Source organism: Pteronotus mesoamericanus, unplaced genomic scaffold (assembly GCF_021234165.1).
Source record: "Pteronotus mesoamericanus isolate MK-2021 breed Mesoamerican mustached bat unplaced genomic scaffold, CSHL_Meso_final contig_40, whole genome shotgun sequence".
Lineage (NCBI taxonomy): Eukaryota > Metazoa > Chordata > Mammalia > Chiroptera > Mormoopidae > Pteronotus > Pteronotus mesoamericanus.
The window spans coordinates 13,703,411-13,726,258 of NW_026555150.1; the positions used below are offsets into that span (position 1 = coordinate 13,703,411).

Consider the following 22,848-nt stretch of genomic DNA (forward strand, 5'->3'; position numbering starts at 1 on the left):
TTTTTTTTTTTAAATCCTAAAGAATGGAATAAAATATTGGCAAATCATATGTCTGATAAGAGATTTGTATCGAGAATATAAAAGAACATCTACAACTCAACAATAAAAAGACAACCTAATTTAAAAATAGGCAAAGTATTTGAACAGATGTTTTTTCAAAGAAATATAAATGACCAATAATCCTATGAAAATATGTTTAGTATCATGAGTCATTAGGAAAATATAAATGAAATCCACAGTGAGATACCACTTTATACTCACTAGGATGGCTTTAAAAAAAGACAGATAAAAACAAGTGTTGGTGAACATGGAGAAATTGGAACTCTCATACATTGCTAGTGGGATGGGAAAATGCCAATAATTTGTAAAACAATCTGGCAGTTCCCCAAAAGATTAAACATAAAGGTACCATATAACTCAAAAATTCTACTCTTATTTGTATACATGAAAGAATTGAACACACAGAGGTCCACATAAACTTTGTACATGAATGCTCATAGCAGTATTATTCATAATTGTCCAGAGATGGTGAAACGATGACAAAATATGGTATACCCATACAATAGATCACTACTTGGTCATAAAAATAAATGAAGTAGCCCTGATCTGGTAGCTCAGTTGGTTGGAGTGTTATCCCAATACCTCAGGGTTGTGGGTTTGATTCCTGGTCTTGGCACATGCAAGAATCAATCAGTGAGTCCATGAATAAGTGGAACAACACATCAGTATCTCTCTCTCTCCCTCCCTCCCTCTCTCTCTCTCTCTCTCTCTCTCTAATCAATACATGAACTTTTAAAATGGAAAAAGGACTTGAATAGACACTTCTTCAAAGAGGACATACAGATGGCCAATAGTCACATGATAAGATGCTCAACATTACTAATAATCAGACAAATGCTAATTAAAACCACAATAAGATATCACCTCATACCTGTCAGAATGGCTTTCATCAAGAAGCAACAAGTGCTGGTGAGGATGTGGAGAAAAGGGAACATTTTTGCAGTGTTGGTGGGAATGCAGATTGGTGCAGCCACTGTGGAAGGCAGTATAGAGCTACCACAAAAAAATTAAAAATGGAACTGCCTTGTTACCCAGCGATTCCACTTTTGGGAATTTATCTGAATAAAACTGAAATACTAATTAGAAAGAATATATGCACCCCTATGTTCATTGCAGTATTATTTACAGTAGTCAAGATTTGGATGCAACTCAAGTATCCATCATTAGATGAATGGACAAAGAAGCTGTGGTACATTTATACAATGGAATACTACTTGGCTATAAAAAAGGAAATTTTATCTTTTGTGACGGGATGGATGGACTGGAAAATTATTATGCTAAGTGATATAAGCTCATCAGAGAAAGACACATACCATATGATTTCACTCATGTGTGGGAGCTAATGAACAAACTGAACTAACAAGCAAAATAGAGACAGACTCATAGATAGAGCAGGTTGACAGCTGTGGGGGAGAGTTAGCGGGTAGAGGGATGAAGCAAAAAAGGAAAAAATCTCATGGAAACAGACAACTGTGTGGTGATTGCAGGGGGTGTGGGGAGTGGGTAGAGATTGGATAGGGTATGGGGGGATAAATGGTAATGGAAAACTACAATAAAAATGAACTATTAAAAATATATAAATTAGAAATTTTTAAAAAAGGATGAAGTATTGATACATGCTGCTTCATGGATGAACCTTGAAGTAATATGTTAAGTGAAAGAAGCCATTCATAAAACACCACATAGTTTATGATTCCATTTGTATGAAATTAACCAAATAAGAAAATCATATAGAGATAGAAAGTAGATTGATAGTTGGTTGCCTAGGGCTGGGGGTGATGGGGGAAAATGGGAATGGCTGCTAACAGGTAGAGCTTTTTTTTTTTTTAGTGCTAATATTTTAAAAGTTTATTATAGTGATGGTTGTACAACATAGTGAATTTACAAAAACCCCACTAAAATAGTTTAAATGAGTGAATTGTATGCTATGCAAATTATATCTCAATAAAGCTATTAAAAATGAAAAAAAAGAATATACTAGAGACTGTATGTGGTTCGCATTACCTAAAATATTTACCATGTGAGCCTTTCCAGAAAAAGTTTGCTGACTCCTGCTCTAGTTAAACTTTCTTAGCTTACATACAAGGAGGCTGTGACCCATAGAGGGTAGAGCGTGACCTGCCCATGCTCACTCAGCTTCATGGGTCCACTAATCAGTCTCTAACCCACCCTTGTCAACACACAGCAGAATGCCAAAGTGAGCTATCTGTTCCCAAGAGTACTTTGAGATGAAACCCCGAAGTCTTGCTGCTAAGGGTTTTTTCAGTTTGAAGTAACAAACTCTTGGTTAGACTTGAGGGAAGGAGAAACCTTCCCTTCCCATCAGATGTTTCCAGTGGTACCCGCTAACTCCATGATACTTTGGACTTAAAAACACTTTTTTGTTTTCGCTAAAGCTCATACTTCCAACACCCTGCAACATTTACAAATTGCTTCAATAGAAGAAATCCTTAGTAAATGTTCTAAGTAAGACTTTGAATCCCTTATCATAAACCATTTAAAATAAATTTTAAGAATGGATTTGAAACAGTAGTGAAGGCCGTTTCATCTTGCTTTTTCAGGATTAAAGGTGCGCATGAGCCTCTTGCCATGAAAATAGCCCTGAAGTAATGCTGAGAGCTCTGCTCTAGGGAATGTGGGTGAGCAGGACTCTGTGCCTGCCCCTCCATTTCTAGTCTGGTGTTAGATGCTTTTTGGGGTTGCACTTGCCCAAATTAAACTATGATCTTTTTCTGGGGGTGGGAGTATATACTTCAGGATATACAACATGTAATAACATGTTGGTGATGTTATTATCCTAACCCGGAGTGCATCCTTCACCCTTTTATCCATAGAAAGGTGTAGGGGCCCCAGAAGCAGAGCCTTGCATAAAGGTGCCAGTGTCTCTGGAGCCTCTCTATCTTTGCTTCTGTCATACCTTCTGGTGACTACTCTGGCACGCAGTGGGGGTCCAGATCTGTCCTCATTGCTGGGCCTACTTCTTTGTTCCCCTCCTTGTACCAGCTGCAGTATATTCCATGGCTCTACTCAGCTTTGCATCACAGGGCTGGATTCTGATTAGCACTCGGGTCCGTGATTACTGCAGTAGGACTCCACAGCCATCGTCACCACTTTCTCCCACTGGCTTCTCAGCCCTGGGCTCCAGTTCAGTGCCAGCATCCATAATGAAGGGAAGGAGTCATCCAAGGTCTCCAAAATAGGAAATGTGCTCTTGATACTTTTTCTAGCTTTTGGTAAATTTAATCTAATAGGATGCTGGCTGTCCTGGTTTCTCCCTTTTCCTTGTCAAGTTTCTGATGGAAAATCAGTTGATTCCTAGTTGGAGTATCGGGGTAGGCTTTGTTTTGGTTTTTGTATTTTGTTTTGGTTTTGAGGCAATGGAGACCATGAACTCAAATCCGTTCCTATACAACAAGGGAGGCTGAGAGACCCTAGGTCCAGATAAGGATGGGAAAACTGTACTCCTGGGGCACACCTGGTCCTTGTGTTACTTTGAAGCTTAGGCCAAACTGTGTCTACAGCACCCAAAATTGCTGTGTAAAACCCCAGGCAGCAGACTTGAAAAATTCATTTCACAACTATCACTTGCATTTTCTGAGGCTGAGAAACACGGAGACAGTTGAGCTATTTGTTTAGAGATTCTTCAGTGCGGTTGATGAGCCACTCTCTTTCCAGGAGTGCTTGAAAATGCCAAGAAACTTCATGGATCATTTCACCGCTCTCAATTCTCTCTTGGGTCATTGTTGGCCTTCATCCCAGGCCTCCTCTGGTAGCCAACTCCCTCATTCCAGCAATCATTTCTTTGCAGGGGTTTGCTTCTAACTTTTCAGTGTGTGTCCCAAATATTTAGTGATGGACTCAATCCAGTAGAATAGTTTCTTTTTCCCTTTAACTCATTTAAATTACTTAGGAAAATTAAAGCTGTAAGCTGAATAAACATTGCAGTTGTCTTGGCCCAGTCACTCCTGGCTGGAGCCTCCCCAATCTAGCAGTTCCAGGGGCCCCTTTCATTCTGCCACTCACCTTCCCTGCTGATCCAAGGGCACTTGGGATTTAATGATCCAGTCCCACGTGCTGGACTTCCCTGTAATGTGCCAGCCAACACTGCTCCTTGAGCAATCAAACCTTGAGTTTTCTGTATGCTCCTCTTTGTTTCCTTCAGGTTTATTATGGGGTGTGGCACCTGCCATTGATTATCTGAGTCCATAGCCTGGCTCAGCTGCATGAGGATGGAAAGAGTTGGCTTTCCCCTGAAGGGGAGCACAGTGAGGGCTGGCACAGAGCAAAGACTGCATCAGGCTCCCTGGCTCTGTTTACTACTTGCTATTTTAAGACTTTCTTCCCATGAAACTGTCGCATGGCTCCAATGCTAGAAAGAAGTGTGAGATGAGATCCATGTGAAGGAAACATTTTGAATGTGTTGACACATTATGTTTATCTTCCAAGACTTTCTTGGTGGTGTCTGCCCCTGCAAACTGAGAGAAATGAAGGTCTGTGGAGATTAGATTACCTTACTCTGTGAAGGAGAGAGGGGAGGGAGGGAGGGAGGAGGAGGAAGGGAAAGGGGGGAGCAGAGGGAAAGGGGGAGAGGACAAGAACAACTTGGTCCCATTTTCCTCCATAGTTCAAAGGAATGTATGTATTTCACCTAAAATAAGTATCTAACTACCTGCATTCTCCTCAGAACTTGACGTGTTTGTGCGCAGCAGCCCCAGTGACACCCTTTCTGCTCGGTGGCTATTACAGTAAAGGCTCTGGAAAAGCTTTGAGAAGAGGCTCCTTTGACTCTAGGAACATAATGGTTTCTCAGAGATAGACATTTTATTTCCATAGCCCTATTTGTACAAGGGGAAACAGCACATCCAGAATTCGCAGACAATCCACTCCAGCATAAGGACAGGGAGCCATGGGCAATAAGCAAATTAACCAGAGTGCCCTTGCCAAACTACAGGAAAAGTAGAAAGCACATTAAGAACCGGAAGAAGCCATTTAGCTGAACTTTCCCGTCTTTGGAGATTTACTTTAATCACATCTTTCAGCTCTTTCACCATGCCCAACACCTCCTGACTTCTCCTCGAACAGATCTAGGTGTCTCTCTCTGGAACCTGAGCTGTTCTCACGTGGGCTCTGTTACCCTGCCTGTGATAAGCTATTCCATATGGTTGTGCCCTTTGTTCTCACAGTGCTAGCCTTTACAACTTCCCCTTGACTCAGAGTTTCTTAGTTTTCCATTGAGCTCTTCTGGGATTTGCATCTCCTGCTAATATACAAATTATTTTATCAGTTGTGTCATGTTTGTTCCTAATTTTGAAAACATTTTATTATTTTAAAAATATTTTATTTTTTTTAGAGAGATGGGAAGGAAGGGAGAAAAATATCCACATGTGAGAGAAACATCAATCGGCTTCCTCTTGCACACCCCCATCTGGAGATCTGGCCTGCAACCCAGGCATGTGCCTTGACTGGGAATCGAACAATTGACCTTTCAGTTTGCAGGCCAGCACTCAATCCACTGAGCCACACCAGCCAAAGGCTCAAAGACACATTATAAGGAGCTCTCCCATGTAAGGATCTGCCAGAGGAATACAGGAAGGAACCTCCATAAAGTCTCAATACCCCAGGAAAACCTCTTAGACACCATCTTGGGCAGCATGCTCAGAAGAAAAAATATCCCAAAACTTTTGTACTGATAAGTCAAAGGAACACAGAAATGTCCTGCTGCAGCTACGAATGTTTAGGATTTACCTGTAGTTTGTTCACTCAGTAGGTAGGCCAGGCCTATCTTTTGGAACTAAATACAGTCATGGGGGAAAGCACATGGTTCAGAGAAATGAACTGTGGAAGCTTCAAGGGTTTGAAGTTAGAGTAGAGTTTGGGTGATTGCGCTCACTTCCCCCATCAGAACAGTAGGTTTAGGTCTCTCCATCACCATTTGTTTGATGTTAGTGTCTTAAATAATTTAGTCTTGCTTTTTGAAGCAACCAGTGCTGAAAATATAGAGAGCCTAATAGTTGGATTCACATCTATGCCAGACTAATATACTTAGGAAGTAGCATGGTAGAAAGCTGTGCTTTTTACTCCTATATATTAGAGTCACCTAGAGAACTTTTAAAAAAAATTAAAAATTTATTTTTAGACAGAGGGGAAGAGAGGGAGAAAGAGAGAGAAACATCAATGTGTGGTTGCCTCTCGAGCGCCCCCTACTGTGGACCTGGCCCACAACCCAGGCATGTGCCCTGACTGGGAATTGAACCAGTGACCCTTTGGTTCACAGGCCGACACTCAATCCACCGAGCCACACCAGCCAGGGATGTAGGGAATTTTTTAACTTGTTCATGCCCAGACCCATTTTCAGGAACTCTGGTTGTAATTGGCATGGGATGAGGCCTAGGTATTGGGTAGCTTTCGAGTTCCCTGGGTGATTCGAATGTGGTGCCTAGATTAAGAACCACCAGTGTAAATGAAAGAAAATGGCCTTTGGAGTTAGTTATAACTAAGTTCAAATCCTAGCTCTTTTCCTTAATAACAATGGAATATCTTAATATCTTAAGCCTCAGTTTCCTTGTCTATAAACAATGGCTAATAATCCTACCTCATTTAGAGGGAATGAGCTAATGTATATAAAGCACTTAATAATGTCTGGTATTCAATAGTTACTTAATAAATGCCACTCTTTCCAATGCATACCTGCTATCTTTTAAGCCATTAAGCTCCAGCAGTTTGTAGAAATTATCTCTGTTTAATTTTTGTGCAGATCAAAATACATTAGGTAGGAAAAAAAGCTAATATTGTGGAAGAACATTTAGCTCTAGGTTCAACATTTAGACCTAGGCTTTCTGATTTAGAAGAATTTTTTAATTAAATATTTTATTGTTGTTCTATTACAGTTGTCTCAATTTTTCCCCCTTTGCCCTCCTCTGCCCAGCCCACTGTCCCCCACTCCCACAGTCAATTCCCATTCTGTTGTCCATGTCCATGGGTCATTCATACATGTTCTTTGTCTAGTCCCTTCTCCTCCTTTCCACTATTGTCCTCCTTCCCCCTCCTCTCTGGTCATTGTCAGTCTGTTCCATGTTTCCATGCCTCTGTTTATATTTTGCTCCTTACTTTATTTTGTTCATTAGGTTCCTGTTATAGGTGAGATTATATGGTATTTGTCTTTTGCCCCCTGGCTTTTTTTCACTTAGCGTAATGTTCTCCAGTTCTGTCTATGCTGTTGCAAAGGGTAGGAGTTCCATCTTTCTTTCTGCTGTGTAGTATTTTTAGAGAGAGGGGAAGGGAGGAAGAAAGAGAAGGAAAGAAACATCAATGTGTGGTTGCCTCTCACATGATCTCTACTAGGGACCTGGCCCTCAACACAGGCATGTGCACGGACTGGGAATTGAACCAGTGACCTTTTGTCTCGCAGGCCAGTGCTAAATCCACTGAGCCACACCAGCCAGGGTTAAATGTACTACAGTTTTTTATCCACTCATTTACTGATAGGCAGGCACTTAGGCTGTTTCCAACACTTGGCTATTGTAAATAATACTCCTATGAACATAAAAAATATGGAAGGCTTCATGAATTTGAGTGTCATCTTTGCACAGGGGCCATGCTAATCTTCTCTGTATCATTCCAATTTTAGTATATGTGCTGCCGAAGTGGGCACCTAGAAGATTCGATGGCATCATCTGTCAGTGATCAGAACTTGGAAAATGGGGCACATATGCAGTGTTGCATATAGTTTACAAATATGCGGTTGTACAAAGACCAGGGGAGGGAGACACAGCTTGACAATAGTGCATATTGCCGAAAAGACCTTGGGAGTTTGCGGCCACAAGTTAAATAAGGGCAGACAGTGCCATGTGACTACTAAAACAGCCAACTCAATCTAATAACATCCAGAGGAAGGAGCAAAGTAGCCCATTATGCCCCTGCACTGGCCCAGGCAGTCCCCTTCAGAGGGTGGAATCCACCTCTGGGCATCACTGTCAGAGGGCATTTGATGAACCCAGAGGTGGGTGATAAAGATGATGATTGGAAAGGGTGTCACATGGAGAACAGTTGTGGAAACTAGGGAATCAAAGAGGCTGTGTTGACTGTCATCAAATCCCTGTCCGGTAGAAGGATTTGGCTTATTCTGTGTTGTACCAGAGGGCAGGACTAAAACTCATGAGTGGAAGTTATGAGCACTTTCAGCTCATCATTGGGTACTGAGTCCAAGGAGATCACTTTGGCAATTCAAAGAAATGATGATTCCAGAAGGATCTTATATTTTAAAAACTCCCCTTTGATTAAAACAAAACAAAACAAAACAAAACTATGACTTAGCAGAGGCTCTGTTACTGACAGGCTGTATGATCCTGGACAAGTCATTTTATCCCTCTGGGCTTTAGAAAAATAACTTTGAGCTAAGCGGTATCAAAGAACTCTCACAGCAAATGTTCAATGAGCATTTATTTTGTGCTAGTCACTATACACAGGTATTTCTGCCACCTAGGACATTTCAGTACTTATTCAGAACATTTACTCTTTGTTACATTCACCATGGCCTCCCCAGATCTTCCCATCCTAAGCCCAGGTGCTAGGGTTGAACTAAAGAAGACACACAGGGGTTTTAGACCAGAGCACTAGGAGACTAAGGAAACTTGCCTATATGGATTGATGAAGCTGAGTGGGAATTAAATCCAGATTTACCCCTTAAGAAGATAAATGCTCCTTAGAAGACAGCTTTTAAAGAATGGATCAAAAGCATTTTCTACACATGTGTATGTGTATATATGTAGGCATATGGCAGACTTTGGGAACCTCGGGTTCCATGCTTAATTACTTGTATATCCAGCCCTGGCGAAGTTCAGTCAAAAGTCTGTCATCTGTGGAAGGAAAATTAGATTGTGCTTCCTAGTGAATTGCCAAGTAAATGGGGGCAACCATGAAGGACTTTCTGGAGCAATCAGTCTTGAGGGGCCCTAAGAAAGACAAAGCTGAAGTTGGCCTGGATCTCTCTTAGCTTGGATTGGCAGAGTGGAATGAGCCAGTCCAGCCCAGCCTAGAGTGAACCAAGGGTCAACTTGTAGTGGGCAAGACTTAACCTGCCTTGCCTCCAATTTCCTAGGAACCTCTGGCATTTTTGGATTTGCACCTCTGCACTTGGAACTAGTGTGGACGTGTAGATGTGCTCTCAGGAGGAACAGATCTCCTGTGGTTTGGGCTCCTCCTAGCTAAGGGAATCCATCTATGGGCAACTTTAGGGGCCCATGTTCATTCACCTCAGTGAACATGGTGACTCCAGCAAGCCCCTTCTAGGCACCCCACCATTCCTCAGTGCCTCGTGGACCTGAGACTTCTGGTTCTGACAACCTTGTGTCTCTCGGTTGCCTGTACTTGGTCTGGTGGTACCTGGAGCTTTCTGCTTTCCTCATTAGATTCAGATTCATTATTTAAGTTCTCACCTGAATAAACTATGTCAGAGCTCTCTCAGAAAGTCTGGAATGTAGACTGCCTGTGCTATGATAGACATGCTCCTGACCTGGGAGTCAGGAGACCTGAGTTCTAGCCTCAGCTCAAGCATTAGCCAGCAGCAAAACTTTGGCCAAATTATTTCCCCTCTCTGGACATCAGTTTTCTTCTCAGTATGATTAAGGGGTTAGCCTGGCTGATTCTCTGATTTTCTCAGTTTCATTTCCTCTCCCTTTTTGTATCTTTCTAGCTCCCATTTCTGTGCTACACCCATTTACCTTAGCTGCCATTTTATTTTTTATTTTTTTAGTCACCTCCTGATGCTAACCTGCCTCTCTTCCCCCTTTATCTTTTTCAGTCATCTTCCATCTTCCTTTTCCCTTCCAGCAATCCTGATTTCTGTAACCCTATTCCCATTCTCTTATATGCCCTCCCTCTTTCTTAAAAAGCCACCAGAAGGAATGAAGCATATTTGTGAAATAGAATACATTGTTGAATCAAGTGTTGTGGTCCACTTTCTTAATTATCTGGTGTGGGTTCCTTGAAGGTTAAAACAGGGCCCCAACACCTTACCCTTCCTTAGGAAGCAGTCACTGCAAACAGAAGTTGCTTTTTATAGTTGTGTGTGACCTACAATTGACATTTGTTTTGTGGGTCAGTAGTCACCACAGAGGAGTGGTTCCCTACCCTGAGCTGAGGCATCTGACCCACTTGGTTACCTCAGGCTGTCAGTAGGGCATTGCTAAAGATAGTTAGCTTGGGCGGGTGCAGCTTATGTGTAGCTTGGGACTTGATGAGCCTGTGAGGAGAGAAGGGAGTGCCTTGCTTGCTATATAAAGCACTGACCTTAAGCACATTTCAGCCTTTAGTTTTCTCTAAGACAGAATTCTTTCTGTGATGCCCAAAGCATTAGACTTCCTTGAATCGCTGAAACAGGGAGGGAAAGGCACTTGTACTTTGTAAAAAATGAAAATTTCAGATACTTTTTAAAAGATCCTCATCAGAGACTTTACAATGGATTTAAATTTTGAAACATTTTATATGGATCATAACATTGAAAAAATAAATATGTAAAATCAACCTGCATTTAAAAAAGAAAGAAAGAAGGAACTCCTACCTTTTACAACAACATGGATGGAACTGGAGAATATTAAGCTAAGTGAAATAAGCCAGTTGGTGAAAGACAAATACCATATGATCTCACCTATAAGTGGACTCTATTCAACAAAATAAACTGATGAACAAAATAAACCACAGGCATGGACAAATGGAGGAGACTGAAAGTGAGCAGAGGAGATGGGGGAGGAGGACAATGGTGGAAAGAAGGGGAAGGGACTAGACAAAGAACATGTATGAATGGCCCATGGACATGGACAACAGTGTGGGAATTGACTGGGGGAGCTGGGGGCAGGGTGGGATGGGTGGAGGAGGGCAAAAGGGGAAAAACTGAGACAACTGTAATAGAATTAACATGGTTTAAAAATTTAAAAAAGCAGAAAAAAAGAAAAAAAAAGGAATGGAATATTATGCAGGCATTAAAATTGATGCTGATGAAAAAAAAAAGATCCTCATCAGAAAGAACATTACATAAGTGATTACATTTAGAGCATGGAGCACATTCTGAGTCAACAGCAGAGGGAAAGCGGGTACTGAGGACTTCACAAAGCCCCAATTTCCCCAGTCTTGAGAACTCCTTCTGGGGACCCTCCACATGTCTAGCCATTCTCTTCTTGGTCCAATCCCTCTTTTCCCATATAGAATCCAAAGGTCATTCTTCACATATTTGGTTGAAACTATTGCAATTCTAGGGGAATCAAGATGGCAGAGGAGTGAGTGGAAGTCACACTGACCTCCTCCCAGCACTAATCTGGAATTACAAACAAATTGTGGAGAAATCACCTGTAACAAACAACTGAACAATAGCGAGACAGGAGCCATGTAACCTCAGAGACAGAAGAATCGGCTTTAGCGCAATTTAACTGGTAAGGAGTGTGGTGGAGACTCGAGAAGGTGGGCGGGGTGCCCATGGGCTGCAATGCCAGAAGGATACTGAAACGGCCAGTTGGATGCCCCTGAGAAGATAGGGGCCTAAACCAAAAGCAGGGATCTCTAGCCCACGGCACCAGAGCCCAAAAAGTACACAGAAAACAGCCAGCTGAGAAAAGAGGCAGGGTTGCTCTCTGCCAGAGACAGGCCACTGGAGATGCAAAGAACCATTTAAAGGGCCAACACATACATTTTTTTTTGCAGCCACTTACCCTGGTCTCCAACAAAGGTGGGGACAGAGTGGGCTAGAGATACCTAAGGAGAGACTGGGGACCGTGGCTTTGGGGAGAGAATGGAGAGAGTAGCCAGTGGTTTCCCAGTGCTGACTCCTCCCCCATACGGCAGCAGTATGAGAGGACCTAACAACCCTGCCGGCAAGAGGGACTCCGCTCCACCATGAGCTGTCTAAGGCGTCCTGCTGAGTGCTGAGTGACTAGGTTAACAGCTGAAGGAGACAGCCACAAACAGTAGATCCCTGGAAGTCTTGAACAGACTGCCCTAAGATCAGACAGGGTCAACAGCTGACATCATCAGAGTCAGATCCAGAAAGAAAAAAACAGCAGTCTCCTACCATAGACATTCACACCAAAAAGTCAGGAAATCAAGGCAGATCAACTTAGGAAGCAGAAGCAAAAAGGAAGAGTCTCACAAATAATGGGAAGACAAAGAAATGCCCCCCATTTGAAGGGAAAGGAGGACTCCCCAGAAAGAGAACTAAATAAAATAGAGTCGAGTAAACTATTCTACTATTTTTAAAAAGCTTTCAATGACTTTTTGGTATTCTTTATCAATTTTTTGATTAAACCTTTGTAGAATTTCTTCCCTAAAAAACAAACAAACCATTAACCCTTTTTTAGATGTGTTGCAAATATTTTCCTAGTCTATTACTTGTCTTTTAACTTTTTTATATGTATATTACTGTACAGTCTTAAATGTTTAATATAGTCATATTGTCAATATTTTACTTTATAGCTTCTGGGTTTGAATATGTTACTTGAAGGTAAGAAAAATATTAGTTTGTATTTTCTCCTAAATCTCCTTAGATTCTACATATTGATTTTTAACTCACCTGAATATTTCTTGTATAATGTGTGAAATAGGGCTCTATATTTATTTCAAGTAATAGTGGTCCATGTGCCTTATTTGTTGAATAAGCCTTATTTTCCACATTGATTTGAAACATCAATTTAATCATATATTACATTGTTAGACAGATATATACGTTTGTCTCTAGAATGCTCATTATATTTCATTGATCTACTTGATTATTCCTGTGCTGATGCCATGTTGTTTTAATTGCTGAGACTTTATAATGGTTTTACATTTTTTAATATTTTATAATTGACTTTGACATTTAAAAAAATAAATAAAATCAACCTGCATTTAGGAAAGAAAAGAAAGAAAAATTAAGAAAGAAAGAAAGAAAAAAGAAAGAAAGAAAGGTAGAAAGAAAGAAAAAGAGATGGAACTGCTACCTATTGTGACAACATGGATGGAACTGGAGAATATTAAGCTAAGGGAAATAAGACAGTTGATGAAAGACAAATACCGTATGATCTCACCTATAAGTGGACTCTATTCAACAAAATAAACTGATGAACAAAATAAACCACAGGCATGGATACATGGAGCAGACTGAAAGTGACCAGAGGGGGTGGGGAAAGAGGACAATAGTGGAAAGAAGGGGAAGGGACTAGACAAAGAACATGTCTGAATGACCCATGGACATGGACATCAGCGTGGGAATTGACTGGGGGGTGTGGAGGGGGATTGGTGGAGGGGGTAAAGGGGGAAAAATTGAGACAGCTGTAATAGAATAAACATGATTTATAAATTCAAAATAAAAAATCTTTAAAAAAGAAAAACTATTGCAAGTCTAGATTTAGTATAATGGGAATGACACGTGACCCTATACATTTGAATTTAAACCTGATTATTTCAAGACCCTTTTCTCTGTTCCCATTCCCAAACCTGGGAGGTTTGCTGTGCTCTCTGAGCTTTCCTACAGCTGGATATTCTTTCCACCCTAAGGTGAACTGTGGACTCTTTAGCATTTAGAATTCTATATACTCAATAAAGCTCACTAGTTATTTCTACTCTACTGTCTGCTACATTTACTAATGTCACCTTAACAGCCACCAAAAAATGTATTAGCTCTGCAATCAGATGACGTAAGAGTATACTCAGCAGGGGAGTCTGTCAAGGGGAGCAGAAGTAACTCATGCTTCCCATTACGTTACAAGTTTATGCCATGCAAGTGTATACTCATCAAAATGAAACTCATTAAATGGTACATTTAAGATTTGTACATTTCCTGTGTGTAAATTTTACCTCAAAGAAAGAACAATAAACACATTTTACATTCTAGTTAATTATATGAATTCTAAATGTTTAGGAGTAAACTGTACTATTATCTGAAGCTTATTTTGAAATGAATAAAAAAAATAAGGTGGATTGATGGCTGGATTGAAGGATGGATAAATGGATAAAATGTGATATAGAGCAAATAGAGCAAAATGTTAACTGAAAACAAAGCTGTCACCTGGGTTGCTTAAAGGCTGATCCCCAAGGCTCATTACCATTCCACTCAGGCACTGAATGATGAGTTCTCCAGACCAAGTGAGAAGATATTTGGTCCTCATGAACCTTCACCCAGCAGATAGAGCACCCCTTTACTTCCTACAGGCTGCATTTGGCAAAGACAGTGGTTCAATGCATTGTACGTAAGTTGAGAGACTGTTGGGCAATATCAGGTACATTTTCTCCTTAGTCGTCTCCTCACCCAATTGCCAAATGTTAACCATAGAAGCATTGGAAGACTGGCTCCTTTTTATCTCACTCCCTGCCACCTACCTGACTTCAGCACACTAAGGGATAGGAGTAAAATAGACATATTATCTTCCCAAATTCTATTTTTGTCATGCTTTTCCAGAAATATGCTCTTCTTTAGCATTTATCAGATTGTGCCAAGAGTGATTCTAACATGAAGCTGGTGACAAAGTGCTGGCGTTGACCTGAATTGTTTGCAAGCTTTTTTGAGGGGAACTTCTATCTCTGTTTTTTTTTTTTTTGATGCCTTCTTCTCTGCTGAGCTCTTTCCCTCAAACCTGTTCTGTGTCCAATCCCAAATGCTCTGAGATCCTTACTAGTGTCACTGAAAGTAACCACTAGTGTTTTTGTCTTAGTGACCTGTCCTCTCTCACAGCTATAACCACTTGATACACTTCCCTCATCTCAGTGACTATTGTTCAAGTATTCAACAAACAGGTATTGGGTGCCAACTCTATGCCAAGCAGTAAAGAAGATGCTGAGGGAGGTGGAGAAATGCTGACACGAGCAACCATCCATCTTTCCCCTTGAGTTATGCTCAACCTAGTAGTTGAGCTACACAGAATGGGTGAGAGGTAAGACTGCAGTAGCCTGTGGTAAAGGGGCCAGCTTTGCAATCAGCCTCCTTCTCAGCCTTACCTCCCACCCACTCCCAAGGCCTCCACTACCACTAAGTGCTGACATCTCCTGAATCCACATCACTACTTCACAACTCTTTTCTGAGATGCAAATCCTTAATGTTTCCAAGTACCTACTCAATATCTCCTCCTTGATGTTCCACAGGTCCTTCAAACCCAGCATGTCTTGATGTAAACTCAGAATTGTCTTTCTAAAGCTCACTCCTTCTGCATCTCATATCACCATCTCTTTTGAGACATAACTCACAATTTATCTCTTCACTGTACCATTCTCTGACCTCTCCAGGCAGGTTTATTGACTGCTTCTTAGGTGTTTCCATTGTCCTTCATACAAATCCCTATCCATAACATTTACTACACTGTCTTCAATTTTTTTTTTCTTTACATGGCTTCCCCCACCATCTTATGAGCTCTTTTGGGTCAGGACCTGTATAGTTTGTTATTATTGTATCTTTGTACCTAACATTGCATGACATGTAATAGGAGCTGAATGTGTGCTAGCTGAATGAGATGGAATTGAGTGACTTACCCTGTCCAGAAAAATTCAACAAAGCTTCACAGGAGAGACTATATTTATACGGGATCTTAGAGAGTAAAAGTTTTCCAGTTGTTGCGGGAGTGGAGCAGGAAAGGAAAAAGGGAGAGCTGCCTCATCTTAGACAGACAGAACAACAACAAGGGCAAAGGGTCAGAGGATTATAAAGTATAGTGTGTCCTTGGCATGCAGGTAGTTTAGTGAAGCTTGAGAGACAAAAAAATGAGACTGGGAGAGTCAATATGGGCCAAATCACAAAGGATCTTCAATACTTGCTTAGGAGTTTAGATTTCGACCTATGTGAAATGGGAACTGTTGAAAGTATTTTTAAAATGGGTGCAATGTAATCAGAGTTGTGCTTCTGGAAGTTGTGCTTCCTCAATACGTACAGAATAGATTCCAGGACTAAGAGAGACTGAGGTGGGGATACCAATAAGGAGATTCCTGCAGTATTCCAGGTGAGAGATAATGAGGCTATTGGCCAGGGTAGGGGTAATAGGCATGGAAAGATGTAAAATTAAACCCAGAAATGGGGTCCCCACCTCTCACACCTGACCTGGGAGATAGATTTCAAGCAGGTCAAGTACTCGGTTGAACTCAAAATGTTTTATGAGCATGCTCAATTTGAGTACTTTATTACCTAGATTGCTAGGCCAGAAAATAACTCAGTGTATTAGGTCTCTGTTGGGTTTATGGCCTATTTTGAAACATCCACAGAGCACAATCTGTAGGCTATTGTGATTGATTATAAGTTTGGAATGAGGAGCCAGAGAAAGCTTTGGGCCTGGGTGACTGAGTGAAGATGTTGGTCTGGAATGGTGGGAGTGGGGTGAGGGCTGCCTGGGTATGTTGATTGTGTGAGGCGCTGTGAGACACCCAAGTAGAGCCATCTTGGAGGCAGCTGCATATGTGGGCCTGGAGCCCAGGAAAGAGATGTTCACTGAGAATGAAGATCTGGGAGTAGCCAACTTGGAGATAGAAGTGAAGCCATGGGTCAGATTAGATCACCCAAAGACAATGTAAGGAGTGAGAACAAAAAAGAATTTAGGATAAAACCCTAGAAAAGATCAAATTTGAGGGGTGGGCAGACAGAACAGAGGGAGCCCATGAAGGAGACGAAGAAGAAGCAGGGCAGGGTGCAAGAAAGTGGTAGGAGAAAATACAGAAGAGACTAGATTCATGAAGTAAATCTACTCCAAAGCAAATATGCAAATGCCCAATAAGCATGTGAAGAGATGCTTGGCATCATCAGTCACTAGAAAAATTCAAATGAAAACAACAATGAGGTACCACTTCATTCCCACAAGGATGGCTATAATTTAAAACAAAGAAAAGAAAAGGTGTTGGTGAAGTGGGGTAAAATTAGAACACTCATGCCTTATTGGTGGGATGTAAAATGGTATAGCCATTATGAAAAACAGTTTGGAGGCTCCTTAACAAGTTAAACATAGAATTATACTGTGACATAGAGATTTCTCTCCTAGATATACACCTGAGAGAATTGAAGACAGGTGTTCAAATAACAGCTTGTAAATGAATGTTCATAGCAACAGTGTTCATGATTGGCAAAAGGTGAAAACAATAAAAAAATTCCCATAAACTGAAAATGGGTAAGCAAAATTGATATCCATACAATGGAATATTATTGGATGATAATAAAGCCCTAACAATGAATGAAGTACTGATACGTGCTACGACATGGATGAACTTTGAGAACATTAAGGCTAAGTTCAAGAAACCAGACATAAAAGGCCACATGTAATAACTCCATATACATGAAGTATCCAGAATAAGCAAATCCATGGGGACAGGAAACAGATTAATGTTTGTCACGTAAGGGAGGCAGGGGCCTATGAGGACTGACTACTAACAGGAACATAGTTTCTTTTTGGGTGGACAAAATGTTCTGGTATTAAATAATGGTGATAATTGCACAACATGGTTACTATACTAAAAACCACTGAACTGTATATTTTAAAAGGTTTAGTTGTACGGCATACAAATTATACCCCAGTAAATTGTTACCAAAAAAATGATGCCTTGATTGGCTTGTGTGAGTAAGCGGATGGGCTGTCATTTATTTACTGCAGCAGAACAGACAGTGGGCACAGTGGAAATAAACATGTCTATTCAATAGGTCAAGTTTGAGGTGCCTGTTAGGCCTAAGTGGAGATGTCAATGATGGAAAAAATATTTTTTCTGAGGTTACTAGGGAGAACCCAGTAAGGATCTTGGCTGCCTAGCACAGGACTGGAAGAAGAGGTGATTAGATTGGAGTTTATTTGGAGTAGCTGGAGTCAGAGTGGTCAAGAGGCGCATGGGGTCATGAATCTGCTGTTGCACAGTTATGAAGTTGGGGTCCTTGGGATAGAGCCTGTGTTGGGCCTCTTGGATCAGAGTCCATTGTCATATGCATCAACATACACATTTGGTCCGCTGGTTACTTCTTGTGCATTCAAAACAGTCTGTTGCTCTTTGTAGAGCACAGAATAGGTCAGATGGGGAGGGCTGAGACTAGGATTTGTTGGTTTTCTTATCACCTATTACTAGTAAGCTATGGCATTGCTCATTAATAGAGGCAGTGTCTTCCTTAATACAAGAACTGTTAGTCTTTGTGAAAGATCATCATTTCAGCTAGTATCTAGAGAAGTATGCCCCTGCCACAACAGGCATCTTTCTGCTTTCTACATAACCTGGACCAGAGTCTATGTCTGTGATGGCTCGATGCATAACTCTAAGTGTATTCAAGGCATTGAATAGTCCCCAGTAACTTTTTCTGCTAAGACAGCAGTGATGGTCCTTTATAGCAGGACCTTTTGACCTCATGACCTCTAGAAGAGCACTTATTTCCATATAAGATGTCTAGTTCCTTATCACAGGGCTGGGGCAAATAGAAAAAGAACACTGAGCATATAAGGTCCTGTTAAAATACGGATTGGATGGGACCAATGAGGTACTTGGTATAACAGGGGACAGAGTTCACTCAAGGGTATCCAGAGGCCAGTACCAGAACAGTATCATCTGCCCTGAACACTACAGGGTGAATATGAGGTCTGAATCAGGATAAGAGACAGGAGTTCAAGAAGGTGGGGTCAATCTGGGAATGGGAATGATAACAGGATGAAGTGGTGGTGATCTTTATCTGGGCTGACTGAAGTGGCAGAAGACCCAGCTCACTGGCACTGGGTACTGGCATTTTGGAACATGATGTGGTTGGCATGCTTAAAAGTTCACAGCCAGGTGAAGAGGGGAACAGCTTGGGTGGGGACTAAGGAGCACAAGAGCATGTTAAGCCTGTACCTCTGGACTTTTAGGAGGAGATGGCCAAAGTAAGTGGTTAGAGATAAGAGTCTGAGACTTAAGAAAGAGACCAGAACTGGAGGTAGAGAGTTGGCAAGTACTGGCATAGAGGTAGTAAGAGAAGCTGTGGGAGTGGATGAGTTCACCAGGGAGAGGGGGCAGAGGAGAAGATAAGACACTTGGATCTGAACCCTGGGGAGCACCAGTATTTAAGGGGCTGGCAGAGAAAAAGGAGATTGAGGAGGAGTGGCCGAGTAGCGGGAGGAATAAGGGAATAGTCAGCAGTGACAAAGTTGAATAGGATGATTGAAAAAAGGCCTTTCCATGGGTGAAATAGTGGAATATTACTTGGAGGTAAAAAAGAAGGAAATCTTACCTTTTGTGGTAGCACAGATGGACCTGCAGAGCGTTATGCTAAGTGAAATAAGCCCGTCAGAGAAAGACAAATACCATGTGATCTCACTCATATGTGGAATCTAATGAACAAAATAAACTGACAAACAAAATAGAAATAGACTCATAGAGAACAGACTGACAGCTGTCAGAGGGAAGGGGGTCGTGGGGCTGGGTGAAAAAGGTGAAGGGATTAACCAAAAAAAAATCATAGACATGAACAACAGCAAAGTGATTACTAGAGGGGAAGCGGGGTGGGGGGAAGTAGGAGAGGGTAAAGGGGGGATAAATGGTGATGGAAGGAGACTTGGCTTGGGGTGGCAAATATACAATACAGTGTACAGACGATGTGTTATAGAATTGTGCGCCTGAAACCTGTATAATTTTGTTAACCAATATAACCTGAATAAATTCACTTAAAAAAAAAAAACTAAAAAGAAAGTCATCTGTGTTCTTGAGTCAGAACCCAAGGAGGAGTCAGCAGAGAGAACCACCATCCTCTCTTTGTTCAAGGGGAATTGAAGACTTTCCAGCTCAGGTAACTCAGAGCACCATCTTGCTAGGGCTTTGCTCATCTGGTACGCTGGCACATCATTCTTGTGACCCAATTTCCTCCTCATACTGGACTCTGCTTTTCTGTAATCCTGGCCTTTAGCCCACTGCATACTGGGGATCTCTGGATAATGCTGCCTCCTGGACAGGCTTGTGCCATGTTTGCTCACAGCCTGATGGACCATTCAGATACTAGCTGCCTGCCTGGGGCTGCATATCTGTTTGACTTCAGGACACTGGGTATGGTGAGACTCTTTCCCATCCCTGTATTTTTTATTCCCTTTATCTTCTCCCACCCCAGGTCTCTCCTTTCGTTCCTTCCTCCCTCCCTCTGCTCCTTTCTCCCTCCCTCCCTCCCTCCCTCCTTTCCTTCCTTCCTTTCTTCCTTTTTCCTTCCCTCCCTCTTCCTCTTCTTCTCTCCTTCCCTCACATACTAGAACAAATATTTGTGTATTTTCTTTATTTATTGTAATCTTTTTATTACAAAATAAAACTGGTACAGAAAATTACGTACAACGAGTGTATGGCTCAGTAAGTCACTGCAATATAAATACCCTTGTAACCACAACTCGGGACACAAAATAGAACTTTGCCAGCCATCCCAGAGGTCCTTCCACATCCTCTGTTCCAATCACAGGCCCCTCCCTTCCCTTAAATGGAACCACTGGAGTTTTCCCTTGTACATAGAATTACCATTTATTGTGCACTTACTTCCTGCCAGGACTTTACTAAGAATGTTTCATGTCTCATAACAACTCTGTAAGTAAGGTACTATTAGCCCCATTTTAGAGATGCAGATCTTGAACTTCAGAAACCTACAGAAATGTTTCCAAGTTCGCAGGTTGCCAGAGCCAAGACCCTAACCTTGATATATCTAACTTTCAATCCTGTGCTTTCTACCTCCACCCTACTATGTGTTGCACCTCCCAGCTGAGCTCTGAATAATGCCCTATGCAGGAGACTGCCTGACTGACTTTTAAATCCAGTGGACACACGTTAGAAGTGGGAAAGCAACGAGACAGAGAGAGAGACAGAGAGAGAGAGAGAATATGAATCATCAACACATTTGCAACTGCCTATATACTTTCCTTGTCATCTGATGCTAACATCCTTCCATTATCCAATGGGAAAATAAACAGTGAATGGCCACACCAGTTAAACTGTTTAATTATGTAAGATGGGAAGAATGACATTTGTGTACATTCTCCAAACACATGGATTAAAGAAATGACCTTTGCCTTGGTGTGAAACTAATTTGTTACATATTGGAACTCTGATCACTTCAGTTGGGCAGGAATTTTGTTGCCCTGCTGTTTATGTCTAAGACTGGAGATGAGGCTGAAAGAAGCTCCATCTTGGGCTGGACTGATTTGTATATTAGCGTTTTCTAAAACATCTCCATCTGAAATATATTTCCAAAGAAATGTGTATTCCTGTAGTCATTTCTGGTATTTTGTACATTGGTTTGAATGTAAATGTATCTAAAACATCAAAGGAATATGAAAAATGACCTTTGCTATGAGTCACAAAGTGGAAAAAATGCCCAAGAATCAACAATAACTATTCAAAAGACAAAGGAGTATCATTTATGGGGCAGGTGGTCTTTTTATAATTAAAAAAACATTTTGTTATAATAAAAAAAAACATGGAACCAGAAAAAGAAACCATGGAACTAAATTCCAGGTGTCACAATGTGAGAGCTTTATTAATTACTAATTAGTAAACATTGATTCTCAATTAACTTTATTATAATGTTTTTCTCAGAGAGTGTTAGGAATTTACTAGTTAAAACACAAACATATTCAGATTATACTCTTCTCCTTCAGTGTTATTTTGAAATGGGTTGCGGATATTTCCACAGTTATTTAAACATTTGAAATATTTAAAAGTGCATGTACCAACTTGACTTCTCTATTTATTTAGGCTCTGGGAAGGTTGGGCTGATTTTTCTTTCTTGAGTACAGAAAAATCAGTTAAAATTGGTTATATTCATGAGGGAAGATTTATTGTTAATATATGCACCCTTGAATTTCAAATGAAGTATATGGTATTACAAGCTCCCCAAACCTCAAATCTGAGGACGAGAAATGATGATGGAATATAATGTGTATCTGAAGCTTCAGTGAGCTCCACCAGCTACCACCAAAGACACAAACACTGTGATTTTCATCATGATGGGTTTGGGGCTGCAGTTTGGATTCTTTTTTATGAAATGCCTTTTGAGGAGTAAAAAATTACCAAATAAAATTGATTTGATGTGGCATTTAAACAAACAAACAAAAATCTCCAATAGATTTCCTATAGACAGCAACAGTGGATTTCCAGTGAAATATCAGATGTTTATTTTCAAAAGGATACAACTCTGAACAAAATTTACTCTATTTGATTAACAAAAATATTCTTAGACAACAAAATCAATAGCTGTATAAACATGTCAGGAACTGTTCATCTGCTTCTAACAGGAACCCCCCCTTACTTCAGCTGAGGGGTATGCCATTAAGTTTTAACCAAAATATCTGAATGCATCTTAGGCTCTGCTTACCTGCCCACCACCAGCTTCCTTTCACCCTTGATCCCCTGCATGAGCCCTTCTCCTCAGCCATCTCTCCCAAGACATAGCAGTGGTCTAAGGCGGCTCTACTTGCCATGTCTAGTCAGAGGTGTGGCACAACCAGGCCAGGTCCTATTCTCTCCATCTTCACAGCCCTGACATGCCCTCTTGGACAATGACTTCAGAGCAGATCTATTGGCCTAAACTGCATTCCCTGGGAGAGCCTTGAAATTTGTCCTTCTTGACACTCTCTCTTCTCCCAAGTTCAGCAGGAGAGACCCAGAGTAGTTTTTTTTTTTTCCCCCACACGTTTCTGGCAGAGCCTCTTCCTCTCAGAGAATTGCTTCAGCTCCAGTATCCCTGGCTGGCTACACCAAATACAGATGGCCTAATGTAGTAGGTATCCTGCAGGGTCCATTGGCATAGACTCTCTTTTCACCCAAACTGGGTACTCCAGGTGCACGCTCCATGTGAGTTGATACACCCTCCTCTTGTAGTTGAGC

General features: G+C 41.2%; 1 non-coding gene across 1 annotated transcript; it reads right to left on the reverse strand.

The window, feature by feature from the left end:
• Positions 1 to 7,604: 7,604 nt before the first annotated feature.
• On the reverse strand, positions 7,605 to 7,711 carry LOC129073387 (U6 spliceosomal RNA). The gene has a single exon (XR_008529431.1). It is a non-coding gene; the product is annotated as a U6 spliceosomal RNA (small nuclear RNA).
• Positions 7,712 to 22,848: the final 15,137 nt, after the last annotated feature.